This window comes from Podarcis tiliguerta (genome assembly GCF_965153285.1).
Source record: "Podarcis tiliguerta genome assembly, chromosome: 1".
NCBI classification, from domain to species: Eukaryota; Metazoa; Chordata; class Lepidosauria; order Squamata; family Lacertidae; genus Podarcis; species Podarcis tiliguerta.
The window spans coordinates 49914173-49933063 of NC_139534.1; the positions used below are offsets into that span (position 1 = coordinate 49914173).

Sequence of the window (18891 nt, forward strand, 5' to 3'; positions counted from 1 at the left end):
AGAAGAGCAAAATCGGCAGCAATACCCAGGTAAGAAATGCAGACAAAATGTACAAAATGCATTTTCTGGGAAGGGCGACAAGTAGAGCATGATCCATGGATGCCACAGACTCATCACTGGGCCAGATGGGGCTTTTCTGAAAATAGTACATCTCCAAAGGGCATTGGCCATCCTGACTCAGGGATGGGAGTTAAAGTGGAGGGCACCCTTGGCCTGGTCCAGCAGTGCTGTTCTTAGGCAGCATAGATCCCACACTGAGGCTACTGGCTTCATCAAAAGGAAAAGTTATCATTGGGGTTGGTTGGGAGGAGAAGCCATGAAGAATAGAAAGGAGCACAGGCAGCAAAATGAGATTGCAGCTGTCTTTTGAACATCGCTTCCACTGTCTTTTGAACATTGCTTCCACACACAAAAAGACTCAAAACGTGTCTCAGAAGGCCAAGTTGTTAAAAGTTGCATGGTAATCCTAAAGAGACAAGGGTGTGGGAGGAAACTCCTATGAGGCCATCTTAATAGAGAGGCGATCTGAAGAGAAAGGAGATTGGACAGGCAAGCACTGCCACCTTCTGGCCATCCAAACTGATATGCTCCAGTTAGACCTGATACATTGGTGATGGGCTCAAGTCATTAACCCTTTCTTTACCTCTTTTATGCTGCTTGGTGTGTTTTTTTTACAAATTCTGATGACTGCTTTTATATGCCTCTTATGCTTTGCTATTTTAATGTTCTTGTTTTTCATGTTTTGTTTTGTTGTTTTTAAATTTTAAACTTGTTGAGAGCTGCCCTGGAAACCTACGTGTATGTGTGTTTAAATGGGCATTTCTTTTATTTTCTTCGCAGCAACGTTCCTCCTGCTTTTAAGTGATCAGCAGCATCTCTCTGTCTCGGTTCTCATTTCCCAACTTGATAATGCCACTGAGGGACTTCTCAAATTCCATCCGGAATCTTCAGGATCTTTTTTGAGGCCAGAGTGGACGACCTGCAGCCAGTTCAGCAGTGGAGGCAAAGTGAGATTCTCCCGGCTTCATTGTGCCGCCTGGCTTGTGATGTGAAATGAGCAGGCATTGGCTCTCCGGCAGCTGCTGTTGCTGGACAAAACAAGAGTGCCACATTTCAATCTCCTTCGCACAGCCAGACGAGCCTTGGTTAAAAACAATAGTGATCCCCATGGGGATCTTTCATCAGTACGGGCCAGAAAGTCTCGGATTTTTGATCCCCTCCACAATCCCACAGTTCAATCTAACACCCTGCTTCTTTGCCATTTCCCCCGAAATCTGGCTTCTTGTATTCTAGGATCCTTACTGCATGTGTTGGGAGATAACTACCAATGCCTTTGGTGCTCTCTGACAAGGAGTTTGCCAAGACAGGCTTTCCAGCCTCACTGGGGCCAACAAAGAGGAACTTCACCTTTGGCATCTTCCCTTGGACTAGGCTACATAGCCTTGACCTCACATATAAAGCCAACCTGAGCAAACAGCTGAAAGGGCAGCTCCAATCCTCTGGAAGAATGGAATATAAATCACTGTGAGGTGTTTGTGATTCTTTTATATATAAAATAAGACTTGACTGAATGGGGATCTTGGGTGCATTCTGAAGTAATATTTTAATTTAAAAACTGTAGATATTCCCCCACTCTGTAAACAACAATCTATAACAATTTATCTTCATCTCTTTTTGGGGGGCGGGTTGTTGTTTTTTATTTTGAGTATGTGCTTTGTGGTTTTATATTCTGATTTCATCTTGTGAACTGTCCTGAGACCTGTGAGTATAGTGTGGTATAATAATAATAATAATAATAATAATAATAATAATAATAATAATGGGAGCATCCACCTGTCCTTTGTCAACCAAGCTGGAAGAGAGAAGCTTTTCTGCAGTAATTCTGTTCTTTTTACAAGTGCTATAAACATTGAACAAGTTTATCTACTCAGGAGCAATTTAGAGAGAAGCCATGTTCCAGAGCTTTCCTCAGTTCCACTTTCCACCCACACATAGTTTCCTCACTCCATCACTAATGTCTCAGCAAGGTTTCAGGACAGTTCTCCATTTCCAAATTTACCCATGCTGCACTGTTCCAAAGTTTCAAGATAACAATGAATGGGAAAATGCTCTGGTCTAGAGGCCATCCAGCAGGTGGACTCCTATTCTGACCTGGTTAAAGGTAGTTTCCTATGAATGGAATTAAGTTTCCATCCTCTCCCAACCCAAAAATTTGGTTGGAAGGTAAGTGTGCCTCTTGAACTCCTCTCATTCGTATGCAGGAGAGAGTGAGAAGGCACCGGAGGCATATGAAAACCCTCAAGTGGCCTTTAGGGGCAGACACTGATCCCAGCCATGAAACCCCAAATGTCGGTATTCTGAGTTATGTAGTCTGGGCATGTTTTGTCTCTTCCACAAATGCAGCATTTTGCTTTACACAGGAATGAGTGGCAGTTTATTTGGGAGAAAGGCACGCCTCCAGGGTCACCCCTGGGGTAGCCCCTGTTTATGAGAAACACATTCTGCCTCCTTTCAACACTGCCCTAGACTGCAACATGGTAGTTTGTCCCATAAAAGTCAACTAGCGGGACTTGCAAAAACAAGGAAACAATGAAGTGTGGAGAACTCCTGTCCAGGGTTCCAGCAAGCTAGCCAACCAGCCAGCAATGCTCTCTTTCAGGAAACTCCATTCCACCCTCTTCGTGCTTTTCTGTTCCATCCTAGCCCTAGCAGTCAGCCAGCATTCAGTGTCCACTGAGCATGCTCAGTAGGTTGTGTTGGAGTTGCCACCCTTTTAGGGTTTACCTCCCTAAATATTCTTTGTACTTCTGCAAACTTTGGGGTTCTCCCAAGTCTCCTTGTGCTTGGATAGTGCCATTTTGGCTGAATAAGGATACACACTCAGTTGAAATATATATAGGAGCAACCCAGAACTGAGCCACGCACCGTCTTTTTTACATACCTCCAATCTTCTGACTGCAGATCTACACTCTGGATTTGCTTTGTTAATCATGCTAACAGGGATGATAGCATGTTGAGAAAACTGTGTGGAAGGGAATGCTGAGATTTGGCTGTAATAACTATATAGCTATGCTATGCTCTAATTGATCATATTTAAAACTAGTTATGCTACAGGTGTCTATTCTGTAGATCTATCTAGTTATGGCATTCTATACTATAGACAATGTTTTTGAACTGCATTTCTTTAAAAACTGCTTTTCATCCATTGCAATCTGTGGGGAAATAATCTGTTTTCTGGCAGGCTAATCTACCATAAAAGGAATGGATCATTTTTGTGGGGTTTTTTTTGGTGGGGAAGTGACTCTAGTTAGTGGATCATACAGCTTGCCAAAGGTGGAAAAGATATCTCCTGTTTTGGGGGCTGGCCTAAAAATGGTTGGTTTTCCTATTACTCTGGGTTTTCTTTGAGTCAGTTTGGCTGTGTGTTGGGACTGGCTTTCTGTTCAGATTTTTTAAATATTTGGGTTGGTGGTTTCTGTGCTCTGCTTAGGTACTTTGTAAAATTCACCTAATAAATTGATTAAATCCACATAAAATGCTATTTTAATTCTTCCTTTCATGTGTTTTTCTTCCTTCGTATTATTAAAAACCCCACCTGGCCATTCCTATAATTGTTGTGTGCTGCTAGTATTGCTATGTGTTATGCTTTCCTCTTAAGTGTTAGTTAATATGTCCTGTGCATTGTTGGAAATCAGTTGATACTAGTGGACAATTTGTCTGCCTTTTGTCTAAAGCTACTTTCGAAATGTATCTTGGCTCAGACTTATTAACAGGATGGTAGGGGGCTGACACTGGATAGAATATTATGCTTGAAAGCAACCATAATTTTATTATTTTGATGAATTATGTAATTATGAAAGTCATGGGGATTTTTCTAATTTATATCATTAATCCTAGTTGCACAGGCATTTTTTGGTATGTGTAAAGTTTTATTTCTGTTCATTTACTAGAAAACCTCCTAAGAGTTGGAGGACTCCATGGAAGCTCTCTGACTTTGTCTTAATTGCCCTATTATGTGATTTGTGGACAGAATTGTATAGATTCTTTCTTCACTTTGCCATGTGGGTGAGAAGGGATATATATTTTTTCTCTTTTAAGAGTCATTACAATAGGAGTCAAAAGAAATACCCATTTAGGGAAGAGTAAATGGTGCATTGAATGCCTAATAAGAGTGTGTGTGTGTGTGTGTGTGTGCTCGCGAGCACGCACGCGCAATAAACAACGAAATGTCACAAAATCTCAAGACACCATCTCTTCTCTGGTGCTTTGAATCAATAATGATAATGATGATAAGAATGGTGATAAGAATTTATTTCTTGTACCCTGCCCTGGGTTGCCCTGGTCACTCTGGGGGACTTCAAACAGAATATGTATAAAGAAACACAACAGAGTATCAAACATTAACCAAGTCTTCTTAGTTTATATGCCTGAGAGCTTTTGCTAGAACTCTGAATAAATCTTAAGACATTTTAAAAGTGTATTTCAAGGTGCTGAGAGAGACCCCTATTCCCCACACAGAGCTACAATTTTCAGAGTTCCCTGGGAAGAGGCAATGCAGCCCTTTGAGGAAAAAAGGGCTCTCCTTCTAACAACTCTCAGCACCCTTAAGAGACTACATTTCCCAGGATACTTTGAGAAAAACAACCACTGTTTAAAGTGGTATGATACTGCTTTAAATATATACAGCAGATGGGGCACTCCTGTGTGGTTTTAAGCAATTAAGATTGTGGTTGTAGTAGCAGGATATCAAGGCACTCTATAGATTAGGGATTTTCAACCCTTTTACAGCTGAGGAACCCCCGAACGGTGTATTGATATTTTGCAGAAACCTAGTCCCTGCTTCTGCACTTCAACAAAGTGAAAGAATGAAACTAAAATGGGGATTAAGAAATTCATTATTTGACAATGGAAGAGGAGAAAGTGAAGTGCCTTGGGTGGAAAGTAGCAAAACTTCGTGTCATCTCTGGGGAATGGTTGCCGAACCAGAAGGTTCCATGGAACAAAGAGACAAGTTTCGATTGCTGGAAACAGTGCCCTCAAATGATTTGCAAATGTCAGGCCAGAAATGACTGGCAGGTCATACTTTTTTTCCAAACCCTGCCCTCAAGAACCTGCTGTTTTAACATTTTGGGCAATCACAGTGTTCCGGAAGAGAGACCTTTGGGGCGTCTCCTTTATTCGTTACTTGTGTCTGGATGTTTGAATCTCTCTTCTGTTGTTTTGTCAGGGGGAATGGCCATTTTCCACCCTTTGTCCCAGCTAGTGTAAGGTCACTTCCAGACAACCTGTTTATTAAGCCTGCATTCTGATTTGTTGGGCAAAGGTTTTCAGGGAGGTTAGAGGATGTTGGCATTCATTCTGATTTGTATGTGGGGAGGTTATGCAAAGTAGCACCACTCAAGTTGTTATCCCACACTTCCCAGTCACTTTCTTCATAGCAAAGTCTATGATTCCAATCTCCTCAGGCATGCTGGCTGGGGGCTGATGGGTGATGTAGTTCAGCAATATCCACAGGGCCTCAGGTAAGACACCCCTGTGTTACTGTGGGGGTGGATGGGTAGTAGATGCCTTTGCCTAAGAAGTGAGACAAGGCTAGATGACTGTACTCCTTTGCTCAACACAAGATGCTGTGTGGTGTGGTAAAAAGGTAAAGGTACCCCTGCCCGTACGGGCCAGTCTTGACAGACTCTAGGGTTGTGCGCCCATCTCACTCAAAGAGGCCGGGGGCCAGCGCTGTCCGCAGACACTTCCAGGTCACGTGGCCAGCGTGACAAAGCTGCTCTGGCGAGCCAGAGCCGCACACGGAACGCCATTTACCTTCCCGCTAGTAAGTGGTCCCTATTTATCTACTTGCACTTAAGAGTGCTTTTGAACTGCTAGGTTGGCAGGCGCTGGGACCGAGCAACGGGAGCGCACCCCGCCACAGGGATTCGAACCGCCGACCTTTCGATCGGCAAGCCCTAGGTGCTGAGGCTTTAACCCACAGCGCCACCCGCGTCCCTGTGTGGTGTGGTACTGCAGCCCAATGTTTGTAACACAGCTTCACCATAGCTGTCAACTTTTCACTTTTCTTGCGAGGAATCCTATTTGGAATAAGGGAATTTCCCTTACAAAAAGGGAAATGTTGACAGCTATGAGCTGCATATGAAGACACTTCATAGCATTGCCTTGTGAGTGCATATCCACATGGCATACTTATTGCATACATATCTACACTGCACACACATCTCCCTTCTACAATATTCTTGGGAACTGTAGTTCTTTTTCTGAGTGGGGCCCAAATCTTGCTGAGAATTCTTAGCACTTTCACCAAACTACAATTCCCAGAATATTTTAGTGGTTTAACTAGTATAAAACCATTGAATGTTTATGGTGCAAATAGGCCTTACTGACTTCCACCCCTTAGAACAGAGGCCTTTCTCTATAAAGTGGAAGATGATTATAAAAATGATACAAATAATAGCTGCTAATTCTACTTGTACTTCTGCTAACAGCAGCAGCAGCAACAACAATGACAACTACAAACCAGAATGTCTTCCAGTCTAATTGTAAATCATCCATACAGGCAGCCAGGAACGCTCTGATTAACTTGCTAAGATAAACACAGGGAGCCTTCAGACAGCTGCTGTTTTGGGGTAGGATTGAATCACATAATAGAAAATTAGGGCTGTACAATCGGAGCTGATTTGGCACTCTTCCACCACAGACCTGCACTCCCCCCCAATTAGACTTTATGTGATGAGGAACATGATGAGGAACACTGGAAAGTGTTGAATAATGATTGCTTAATGCAACATCATATAATATCCTTGTAAACAATTAGAATGAATGTCCAATAAGTAGCCAACATCATCTAAGCTCCCTGCAAACTTTGTGCAAATAAATCAAGATGAATGCTCAATAAACAGGTCCACTGGAAGCAACCTTTGGTGATAAATACTATATGCAGTGAAGGAAACCCATTCATTTAGTGCTATTTGTTTTATGATTACAACCTCATATTTCTACGTTTGGGAAACCGGTGTGCAGAAAAGATTGTGCATTTATAGTGCAGAAATTTAAACCAACTTTGTGGAAGCCTAGCCCCCCCTCCCAATATTTTAAACGTCAGCCCTTAGGACAGGGGTCTGCAACCCGCGGCTCCGGAGCCGCATGTGGCTCTTTTACACCTTTGCCGCGGCTCCGGGGCGGATACTAGCGAGGGGAGGAGGCGCATTGTGCGCCCCAACACTCCCCACTGTGGCGGGCGCTGTACTGGCTGTGACGTCGCATGGGGGTGGTGCGTGTGTTAGTTACGCACTGTCCCGATGTCACCTTCCCGCCCGCCCGCCCGCCCGCTACATTGTAAGGGGCATGTACGCTGGTCACTGCATTGAAAGGGGGCATGTATGCTGGTCACTGTTTTGAAGGGGAGTGATAACACACACACACACAAAAGGTAACTTGTTAATTTAATGTTTATTTCTATGAGGAGGAGTAATTCTGAGGGGTCAAACAAAGAAATAATAAAAAAGTGACAAAAAAGTTGTTTTTATAATGACAAGTTTTGCGGCTCCCAGTTTTTTTTCTTCGGAAACAGGCCCAAGTGGCTCTTTTTGTCTTAAAGGTTGCAGACCCCTGCTAGGAGTTGGCTCCTATGAGTGGCAGTGCCATATGTATGCAAGAGAAAGCAGTAGCTGCTCTTACTTTCTCTTGCTCACCCTTTCAGCAGGGAAGATTGGCTCCACAGTGCTACCTAGAGGGAAACTGAGAGCAACGGTCTCTCTGGGTGGTGCTGCATAGAGGGGTGGTCATGGGAAGAGGAGCCACTTCATACAATGGTGAACAGGACTGGGCTCCATCTTCCTTTCCATGCCATCAAGTGAGAGAGGCTGAGTGAGAAGCAGCAATGCCTCCTCGCTTCTTCCTATTGAGGCCAACAGCAAAGACGGGACAAGTGATGTTTCCTGTTGCTGCCTCTGGTCCCTCACTTTTCCTCTGCCTCTAGAAGACGTCAAGTACTCATGCACCCTCTCTCGCCTTGGATGGTTCAGAAGCAAAAAGTGGGGACAGCAGGGCCATCTAGCGAGAGCAAGTGAACTGAAAGCCAGTGAGTGATGTTCCTTGAGGAAACAGCCATCACCGCTACCTGAGTCAGAAACTCTCTTTGTCCTCACCAAGCAGTAAGGAAGCAATGGGCTGCGTGCATTGGCCCTTGGCTAGTGGCAAACTCCACCTGATGTCATCTGTGTTTTGTGGATGTTTGTTTGTTTGTTTAAAATCTAATTGTATTACAGTGATGCTTTGGCACCAGAATCATTCAAGGTTATACATTTTGGCAGATCTACATGACAACAATACTAATAATACTAATACTAATACTAATACTACTTTATTATTCATATGCCAACCATTTGACTGGGTTGCCCCAGCCGTTCTGGGCAGCTTTCACCAAATTAAAGCATCAAACATTAAAAACTTCCCTAAACAGGGCTGCTTTCAGATGTCTTATAAAAGTCAGATAGTTGTTTATTTCCTTGACATCTGATGGGAGTGCATTCCACTGGGGGGGGGGGGCAGAGAAGGTAGCTATTTAGCTATTTAGCTAACTTAAACATCTGCTAGGGGCAGTGTACTCCTGAGGACAAGATTCTGGGGACAAACAATCAGGGAAAGTAATCTGTTAGTGAGCTTTCACAGGCATCTGGCTGATCAGTGCTGGAGGCACAACACAGAACTAGCTGGACCTTCATGGCAAGGCAGTTCTTATATACTTACGGATGGAGCCTCAACAGTAAGGTTTGGAAAGCGTGTTCTCCCTAACAGAGAGCACGTGTTGCGGTTGGGGAAAACAAGCCACCCTGTTTTTTGCTGGGCAGATTTTGGATAAACCCAAGCCATTAAGTGGTTAATGGTGTTGCTGGGGATTTTTGGTTGTTGCCATTTTGGAGGAGGAGCCAGAGTTTTTAAATACAGGTCGCCCAACACTGGGCTTCCTCTTGGCTGTTTTTGCACAGGATCACATGGAGCACTTGGACAATCTTCTCATTGTCTGGTTACATTTCTTTATTTCTTTATTTCCCCTTTTCCTTTTAATCCTCCCTAGTCCCTTAAATAATTTAATTCCCCCCTTTTCCTATTCGATTTCCCACCCCACCCCTTACCCTGCCCTGTGTGAAGATTCTCCCTGTATCTGTGCTTTGCCTTTCCCAATAGGGAGAGAGCCCACGTTAGGGGCTTTCTTTCGCAAAAAAGCTTTCCCCCATTTCTCTTGTTGAAATTGTGGGGCTAGTCAGGGCTGTTCCCAGCTTAGCCGGAATCACTTTCGTTTATAGTATCCCCGAAGGTTGGCTTTATTTTGGGTATGTGCAGCGCTGTTGACCAAATTTTAAGCTAGCCTTGGGTGAGAGCACTAATTTGAGTTCCTTTAATATTGCTAGAGACTAAGATTCTCAAGAGCAGAAGCAGGAGGCCTATTTTGGCCTGCACATAACTTCCAAGCCTTAGTCTGCTACAGGTAGCAGTTAATTGTTAATTCTCTGACATGTGACTCATTCTCGCTATAGGAATGTATCTGCTTGCAGGCCCAGTTGCTGCTAATGTATATCTGAGGCAGACATAGGGCCCCAGAGGCTCTCTGTGCCTCCAAGGACTATGAGCACTCTGTATATGCTCTTGAACTATGCTGTTTCTGAACAAGTTTATTTTCTTTAAGTTTGTTTTGCCCTGATAGTGGCGACTGCCATTTTAGAAATGAGCCATTGTGGCTTAGTGGCTAAAGTGTAGGACTAGGACCTGGGAGACAGGGTTCATATCCCCCTCTTAGCCATTGTTATAACAAAGCAAAACAAACTGCTCCTTTTGGGCTATTCTTTTGCTGGGTAGTTCGGCCCATTTGTGATAAAAGAACTTTGGGTTTCTTGAAGGGGTGCTTCCCTCTAAAAGGGCAAGCAGGGGTACCTGGACAAGCTGTGGGCTACCTCAACCCTGCTATTTCACTGGAAACATTTATGCCTGGTCTAGCAGGTGATCCTAGGGCTTTGCCCTAGAATTGATGGCCTGGATAGCGTTTCCAGCCTGAATAGTGTCCCCATGTGGTCCATGAAGCATTGGTTTCACTGGTCAGCCATAGTGCCGGTAATGCCTAGGTTGCAGGATTGGTCCCTGTATAGGACAGCTGCATGCTCCCCCATGGCTCTACCTGGACACTTAGGTCCTTTTGGTAGTTACCTCACTGCGAGGGATGCAACGGGCGCCACGTTTGCAATATGCAAGTGGGAGAAAGCACGTTTGCGTGCCCGCATTGCAGTTTGCTCTGTGCGTTGCAGGGCACGGCGCTGCACAGGCTGCAATTGCATTGCATTGCATGAGAGATTTGCAGTTGCATTGCACGGAGGGTGTGTGCATTGCATGGAGGGTGTGTGCGCATTGCACAGAGTGTAGTTGCATTGCACGGAGTGTGTTGTTGCATTGCACAGAGTGTAGTTGCATTGCACGGAGTGTGTTGTTGCATTGCACGGAAGGTGCACTGAGTGTGTGTGTGCATTGCACGGAGTATGTAGTTGCATTGCACGGAGTGTGTGCATTGCATGGAGGGTGTAGTTGCAATGCATGGAGGGTGTAGTTGCAATGCACGGAGTGTGTTTTTTGCATTGCACGGAGTGTGTGTGCATTGCATGGAATGTGTAGTTGCATTGAACGGAGGGTGTTGCAGTGCACAGAGTGTGTGGTTGCATTGCACGGAGGGTGTAGTTGCATTGCATGGAGTGTAGTTGCAATGCATGTAGTGTGTGTGCATTGCAGGGAGTGTGTTTTGCATTGCACGGAGTGTGTAGTTGCATTGAACGGAGTGTAGTTGCATTGCATGGAGTGTAGTTGCATTGAACGGAGTGTAGTTGCACTGCATGGAGTGTGTGTGCATTGCAGGGAGTGCGTTTTGCATTGAACGGAGTGTGTAGTTGCATTGCACAGAGCGTGTTTTTTGCATTGCACGGAGTGTGTAGTTGCATTGCACGGAGTGTGTAGTTGCATTGCATGGAGTGTGTTTTTGCATTGCACAGATGTGTGTCTGAAAAGGAAGCTGGCTTGGCAGCAGCTTTGTCAGGGCTTCTTTAGGGGTTCTGGCTAGCGTCGGCCCTGTACACTTACATATCATGATGGCAGCACTAGATGCCCCCTGCCCAAGCAGGGGCTGGAAGCTGGCAAGCAATAGCTCAATACCTTTTGCCCATATCCCATTTTATTTAGGGATCCAGTTGGATATCGTTGCTGAAACATACCACTTGCCTATGGAGAAGCTGTCTGCCTTGAAGGAAGTTATTTTGTAATACTTCCTCTGCAGCATGTGATGCTTCATCAGATCCGATCTTGCTGGGTCACTTAATTAATCTTCCCACTAGGCCAGGCTGCCTGAGGTCCCCTTACCTTTGTGTACATCTACCAAGTGTGGTGAAGGCAGATATCGGGCGATGGTAGCAATTCCTGAATGTATGCAATAGTAGGTCGCCATGGCAGGATACCTTGAAACTGCACAGGGATTTTCAGGTTCATGCTGGTGCTGCTGGATCTTTGCCCTTTGGTTTTTATTTCAGGGGCAGCTGATGTGCAAAGCCATGGCCTCAAGCCCAGTGTGGTGAGGCAATCATGTGTCATAACCTTTCTTGAGTTTTTCCCCATTGTAGTAGCAGTTCACATGTGGCCCGAGGAGTGCAGTGACCATCGGATCTGCTTTTGGTCTGATAACCAGGTAGTGGTGAGCGTCTTGGCAAAACAGTCCTCACGCTCTAGCACAGTCTCCGCCCCTCCGCTCATGCTTTCGAGCTGCGCCACTTATGGTTTAATATTGTGCTTTCTACTCTCCAAATTGCGGGATCCTCTAATGATGTCGCTGACACTCTATCCCATTTTCAGATGAAGCGCTTCAGATCCTGGGCTCCAGACTCAGCTATTGCCTGACTTTTCCAGACCACCTGTGGCATTTTGACAACAATTAGTAATTACAGAGAGCAGCAGCTTCCATTTCCCCTTCTGCTTTTAGCTCTTATGGGAAGGCCTGGATGGATTTCTTAGCCTTAAGCTGGCAGTCCTCGGCCATTCAGATGAATTGGCCCCCCATCCTCTGAGCAGATCCTGCAGTATTTGGTCCACCTACTGCAGATTGGGCATGCGGTTATAACTATCAGAATACAGTCCGCTGCAATGTCTGTTACACTGAAGCTTTATTTTTCAGAGACCCTTGTATAAAGTTTGTAGTGCGCAGGGTCTTGGTAGGTTGGAATAGGCTCCAGCCTCATAGGACAGTGGGCAGGAAGTCGGTCAATTTACCTATGCAGTATCTGCAACAAGTTAAAACTTGTCTGCTGGTTAAAGATCAAGGCGAGACTCCTTTCAGAAGTCCATGGCATTTTTGCACTGAGGGTTGGGAAAATGGTTGTTGGAGCCAGCACGGGGCTGAGAGTCTGGAGGCTTATTGCTTCAGGACTTTTCCTTATCCTTTGGAGCTTGTCATTAGAGTTGGGAACTCTAAAACAGACTTAGTGGACAGGAGTGCCACAAGCAGGCTTCCCGCCACAGGTGAGGAGGGCCCTTGCCCGGTTATGGATAACAAAATATTTGGCTTTTCATTCCCTGGGGGCTGGCCCGCTCCTAGTGCATGTAAATGGGTTCCCGTTAGCCAGGCATCAATGTGCTTACGTCGTGCACCAGTTATTACGGCCTGCGGCTTGCTTACCGCTGAACATGCCTCATTCCTTACGATTAGGTGCTGCTGCAAAGGCTGCACACTGGAGGCCTGTCAGTAGACAGGATTGTGAATACGGGTCATTGGAAGTGTGACGCTGACAAGGGTTATATCAGGAAGTGTCACAATGATGTCTGTGCTGATGCTTGTCTGTTATTTCCTTTTTTCATAGGAGCAGCTGTGCACATTTGGGCCACAGCATTGTACACTGGGCTGGCAAGCGCACTGACGAGTGTGGACTGGGGCGCCATCTCAGTCTTCCTGCCCATGGGAACATATACTGGATGTCCAGATGGGGAATGCTTTGTGGGGAGACCCTTCCTTTGGTGCGGTCGAGTGTGACCTGTGCAGGTCCTCCCGCAGTGCTGGTGGTACAGCTGGGCGAGAATGTTTGCTGTCTTCCTCCAGCATAAGTTTGCATTCCTGCATGCAAGAGGGCTTGGATTGAGTTGATGGCAGCTCTCCCTGGACTCAAAATATTTTAAGGCATTGGTTCAAGGTGGTCTGGAGGGGGGGTTGGAGCACCTGTCCCCTCCAATGTGCAAAGATATTCCATTAAGGGAATCCAAGGATTCACCATGCTTTTGTCGACCCCTTTCGAGGGGTAGGGCCACGCAAGAGTCCCTGGGAGCATTTGGGGGTGAGCTTGAGTCCAATCCTGGTTCATTGCTCCCCCATGCTGTTTATTTGTACTGACGATATGGTGGGGCCCTGTCGTCAGTGCTGCCCTGCTGAGGTCAGGTGCAGCTAGTCGGGAACCAATGCCTAGACAAACTACCACTGAGCAGGCCAGAAAGCATGTTAATATGGCAGTGGAAATAGAATAAAATAAATAAAGTAAATAAAATAACAAATAAAATAAAATTGGTCCCTGCTTTAGGTGGTTCTGTGATACTGCACCCTGCTATTTTATTCAAGGCTGTTGCCCTCTTTAGGGCAGATGTGGTGCATCTTTCCCCTATGGGGAACGACACCTGGCTGGATGCGGTTGCTTTGGGATTCATCGCTTCCCCACAATGTTTGCTTGTACTGACGATATGGTGGGGCCCAGTCGTCAGTGCTGCCCTGCTGAGGTCAGGTGCAGCTGGTTGGGAACCAATGCCTAGACAAATTACCACCGAGAAGGCCGGAGAGCATGTTAATAAGACAGTGGAAAATAAAATTCAGGTCGTTGGAAATATGCCCCCCATTCTTTTAAGATTGGGGCCGCCACTACGGCAGCTCACTGGGGCCTGTCGGCCGCCAGAATAAAGGATTTGGGTCGCTGGAAGTCGAATGCGTTCAAAGGTTATGTTCGTTAACAATTTTGGTTCTTACACGTTTTTGCTTGTTTTATCTTAGGTTTAGCAGCTGTCCGCATCTGGATGGTGGGGCACAGCATCATGCATTCGGCTGGCATCAGAGCACGGCAGTCCGGTTTGGGTCCAGGTCTCGGCCTTCCTCCACATGTGCAGATTTCTTGGCTATCCAGTCGGGGAATGCGTTGGGCAGAATTCCGGCCGATGATTCGGCGGCTGGTGCTGCTGGAAGGGCCGCCCACAGCTGTTGTGGTACAGCTGTGTAAGAACGACCTGATTGCCATGGACTGTTTTTTCACTACGTGCCGCAATTTTGAGCGACATGGCGGAGCTGCGGGCAATGGTGCCGACAGCAAAGATTTTTTGGTCAAAGCTTTTGCAACGACGCGGAGGGGTAGTCGTTGCCCGGCTGCCACCGAAAGGGCCAGAAAACGTATTAATTCTGCGGTGTCAAAAAAGATTTTTGAGCAGGGTGGAGATGTGATTTCCCACCCTAAGATTCTTTTTAAGGCTGAATCCTTTTTCAGAGATGATGGTGTGCACCTTTTCTTTTTGAGAGAATGATGTCTGGCTGGGTGCAGTGGTGGCTAAGCTGAAGGCTTGGTTGGGTTTGTGAGTGGTTTGGCGGGGAGCTGGAGGCTCCATGGCGGTTAGGCATTGGTTAAATTGGTTGGTGGAGGGGTAAGTGCCTACCCCTCCAATGGTGGTGCGGAAAGGGAATTCCGTTAAAGGAATCCAGGGGCTTGCCATTCTTTTCGTCCTTGTCCCTGGTATCGGACTTGGGCCGTGCAAGCCCCACCGGAACATGAGGGTGAGGAGTGTGGGACTGTTGCCCAGCTTCATTTCCTCACCCAATACTTGTTTCCCACGCTGGCTTCCGCTGGAATCCGGAAGTCAGTTCTGTCCCTGGGCAAGGACAGATAGTCATAACCAATGCCTAAGCAACCACTCACATTTTTTGTATTTTGAATAAAGTTGTGGCCAAAATCATGCCAAAAACCTAAACAAAAATTGACGTGTGGTGTGTGAATTTTTTGGTGGGTGGCTTTGGGACTCAACACGCAAAGCGTGTTCTCCCTAACAGAGAGCACGTGTTGCGGTTGGGGAAAACAAGCCACCCTGTTTTTTGCTGGGCAGATTTTGGATAAACCCAAGCCATTAAGTGGTTAATGGTGTTGCTGGGGATTTTTGGTTGTTGCCATTTTGGAGGAGGAGCCAGAGTTTTTAAATACAGGTCGCCCAACACTGGGCTTCCTCTTGGCTGTTTTTGCACAGGATCACCCGCCCACCCTCCCTTTAATAGGGGGGTTTTTTGTTTGCTTGACCTTGCTATTGCCTGTCATGGGGTCGTCTGCCTTGGAGCAGGGGCTCGGTAGGAATTTTGCCATCTGGCTGATTGGCTGGTGCCATTTGGTTTTCGCCTACCGCGTAGCAAATCGTCACAACTTGTAAGGTTGGCGGTTAGGCATTGGTTAAATTGGTTGGTGGAGGGGTAAGTGCCTACCCCTCCAATGGTGGTGCGGAAAGGGAATTCCGTTAAAGGAATCCAGGGGCTTGCCATTCTTTTCGTCCTTGTCCCTGGTATCGGACTTGGGCCGTGCAAGCCCCACCGGAACATGAGGGTGAGGAGTGTGGGACTGTTGCCCAGCTTCATTTCCTCACCCAATACTTGTTTCCCACGCTGGCTTCCGCTGGAATCCGGAAGTCAGTTCTGTCCCTGGGCAAGGACAGATAGTCATAACCAATGCCTAAGCAACCACTCACATTTTTTGTATTTTGAATAAAGTTGTGGCCAAAATCATGCCAAAAACCTAAACAAAAATTGACGTGTGGTGTGTGAATTTTTTGGTGGGTGGCTTTGGGACTCAACACGCAAATGGAAAGGCTTGGTCACTTTAAGAATTACAAGAGGAGGCTCAGCTCTTTTAATAGTGAAATTGCTAGCCAACAAACTCTGCAGCGTGGTCTAGCATACAAGGAGTCGTAACCCACAGGGAGGGTGACCTTCCCTAGAACTTTAAACCTTTGTTGGTTGGTTATTGTTGCTTTTACACGCTCTCTTTTTCTTTTCAATGTTGCCGTTCACCAATTGTGCTGCGCTACTAGCTAACTGCAAATTAATAATTAGATCCCGGCTGGTACGTGCGTGGCTGCACACAGGGTGGGGGTTCCTGTGTACTACATTGCAAAATCAATGAACCAGCTTAGAGACTGGTTTGCTGCCCAGGAGGATAATTTAGCAAATATCTCCACTCTCTGCTCTTAGCTTAAATTCTAATGAATCAAAGAGTTGTACAGTCAGTAAGAAGACACCAAGGGTAGTGTTTAACTGAGATTTAGGCTGAGTAGAACCACTGAAATTAATGGAGCTAACTTAGACATGTTCATTAACATCAATGTGTCTATTCTGAGTAAAACTTTGTTGAATACCACCCCAGGATTTCCTATTAGCCCCCCCCCCCCCCCCGGTAAAGCTGTTTGCTGTTTGAATGGATTAAGGTATAAGGGAAAATGCCATTAAATGCCATCGTGGCAAAACTGGGATACCGGAGGAAAGGACCTGTGATTTTGCTCCTATGAAGGAGCCAAGATTATGCCATTCTACTTGCCAAGTTCCAAAGCAGCATGTCCGTTTCTGCTGTGTAGCCATTCCTTTAAGGTAAAGGGACCCCTGACTATTAGGTCCAGTCGTGGCCGACTCTGGGGTTGCGGTGCTCATCTCGCTTTACTGGCCAAGGGAGCCGGCGTAAAGCTTCCGGGTCATGTGGCTAGCATGACTAAGCCGCTTCTGGCAAACCAGAGCAGTGCACGGAAACGCCGTTTACCTTCCCACCGGGGTGGTACCTATTTATCTACTTGCACTTTGATGTGCTTTCGAACTGCTAGGTTGGCAGGAGCAGGGACCGAGCAATGGGAGCTCACCCTGTCACGGGGATTCGAACCGCCGACCTTCTGATCGGCAAGTCCTAGGCTCTGTGGTTTAACCCACAGCGCCACCCGCGTCCCTAATGCCTATCTTTCTAGGGATGTGTCTAGAGAGAGTCATTTCTGTCCTATCAATGCTGGAGCTGTTCTTAGACTATATACACATTAGTAGCTTAAACTACACCAGTGTTGCTTTACACCTCCCCTGCTGCGTTTCAAGTCACATTTTTATGTTGCCCCACGTACCAGAGAGGGGGCGGGGATGCCTTCACCCAATGAACATTACCCGTTTTGTTTCTCTGTGCCTGCAAGCCCTCTGAGCTCCTATTCAATGAAGTTGCCATCTGTACATGCACACGAGCAATGGATGTTTCAGGTGTACAACCCTCAGCTTAACTGCTGCTTACATTTTCAAATTGTAAGCTGGGTTGCCATTTGTTATTCATCAGCCATATGGCCCATATATTATACCTGTTTCTTTGGAGGCAATTTAAGTCTTTAAAGTCTATTTGCAGTGTGAGGGATTATTTCACCCATGGGAACACAGCTGGGCTGGGGAATGTTAACTCTCCCCTGACCAGGAGTGACTCTCCTGCAGAAAATGTCCTCCTTGTACATCTTAGGGTAGAAAGATGGAAATTCTCTTTGCAGTTGAGGAGGGGCAATTGTTTGTGGGGTTGGGTGGATGCAGCTAGGAAGCATTTATTCTTCACGCCCCATCTGCAACTCCCCCCTATTTCCCCCCTCTTCCTTGCTGCAATTAGACTTGAAAGAAACTTCCTTTTGGCTCCAATAGATATGTCTGTTGTTTTTTGTGGTGTCCCATGGCAAATGTAACGCCTTTAGAAGAAGTCTATCACAGGAACACTGCAGAAAAGTTATAATTGATTGCAAACACTTGGACTTTTCGCATTTGCATTCCTGTTCATGTGCCTGCTGGAATAGGTACATGGATATATTATAACTCCTACAGACTTAAATGAAGTAGTGAAAGAGAATAAAGCTAAATGCCTCAGGACTGGGGTGGATGGTCTCTCTCCAGTCCTGCCCAGGGTTATGGAAAGACTTGCTCAGCCCAGACCATAGCAAACCTTGGAGACACACAGATTTCAGAGTTATGTGAAATATTTTCCCCACTTCAAGACTTGGCACACACAATTTTATAAGGAAAAATGGAATTTATTAACTGAAAATGTTTATCAAGGGCATTCCCTTCCATCTTTTTGAGGGCGGAGGACCTAACTTACCAGGGAACATTTCATCTTCCATTGCTTCTTGGATGTTAAAACATTGCTAGTGTTTGAAATACAACAGATGGGGAAGCTGGCGCTTTTAATGGAACCCATTTACCCACAAGTGGGGGACTTGCTTTTCAAAGGTCACTCTGTTCCCATTTCCTGCGCTGGCCTATTCTGCAGTGGAATGGGCCTAGCTGAGCAGGGCCAAGGCATGAGGCTGGTTGCTTCACCCGAGTGGATACAGCATCCCATATGCTGACCCACACAACCTCCTTCCCAAGAAGAATCCAGATGTCCTGCCTGAGGATGGCTTTGACTTGGTATATAGTGGAAGAAGTAAGAAGGGGAACTGGGGACAGATCAGATTTGCAGGTTTGTCACTTGATGGGCAAGTGGCAACTTGCACTTGTGCATGAATACACTTTAAATCATTCACAACACCACAAACCTTATTGGAAATATCTGAAGAGGTGCCTCTTGCCTTTGGTGCACATGCAATATACCTAAGGGTCTGTGAACATGCCAGACAAAATGTAGCACATAGCCCAGCATTGCACTAGCTATGGCTGAAACTGTATGTGGCATATGACGTGCAGTTGGGTGTGTATCTCCATGGATTTCCATGTATTTCTTTTTTAAAAAAGAAACCGCTATAGGACGCTGCAAACGTTAGTGGTTGGGCCACATTTCCCTTTGGTACGGTGTCCCCATG

General features: G+C 46.0%; 1 pseudogene across 1 annotated transcript; it reads right to left on the reverse strand.

Annotated features, from left to right (window-relative positions):
- Window positions 1-846: 846 nt before the first annotated feature.
- On the reverse strand, window positions 847-4010 carry LOC310673478 (intraflagellar transport protein 22 homolog; annotated as a pseudogene). The gene has a single exon. The product of its transcript is annotated as an intraflagellar transport protein 22 homolog (transcript).
- Window positions 4011-18891: the final 14881 nt, after the last annotated feature.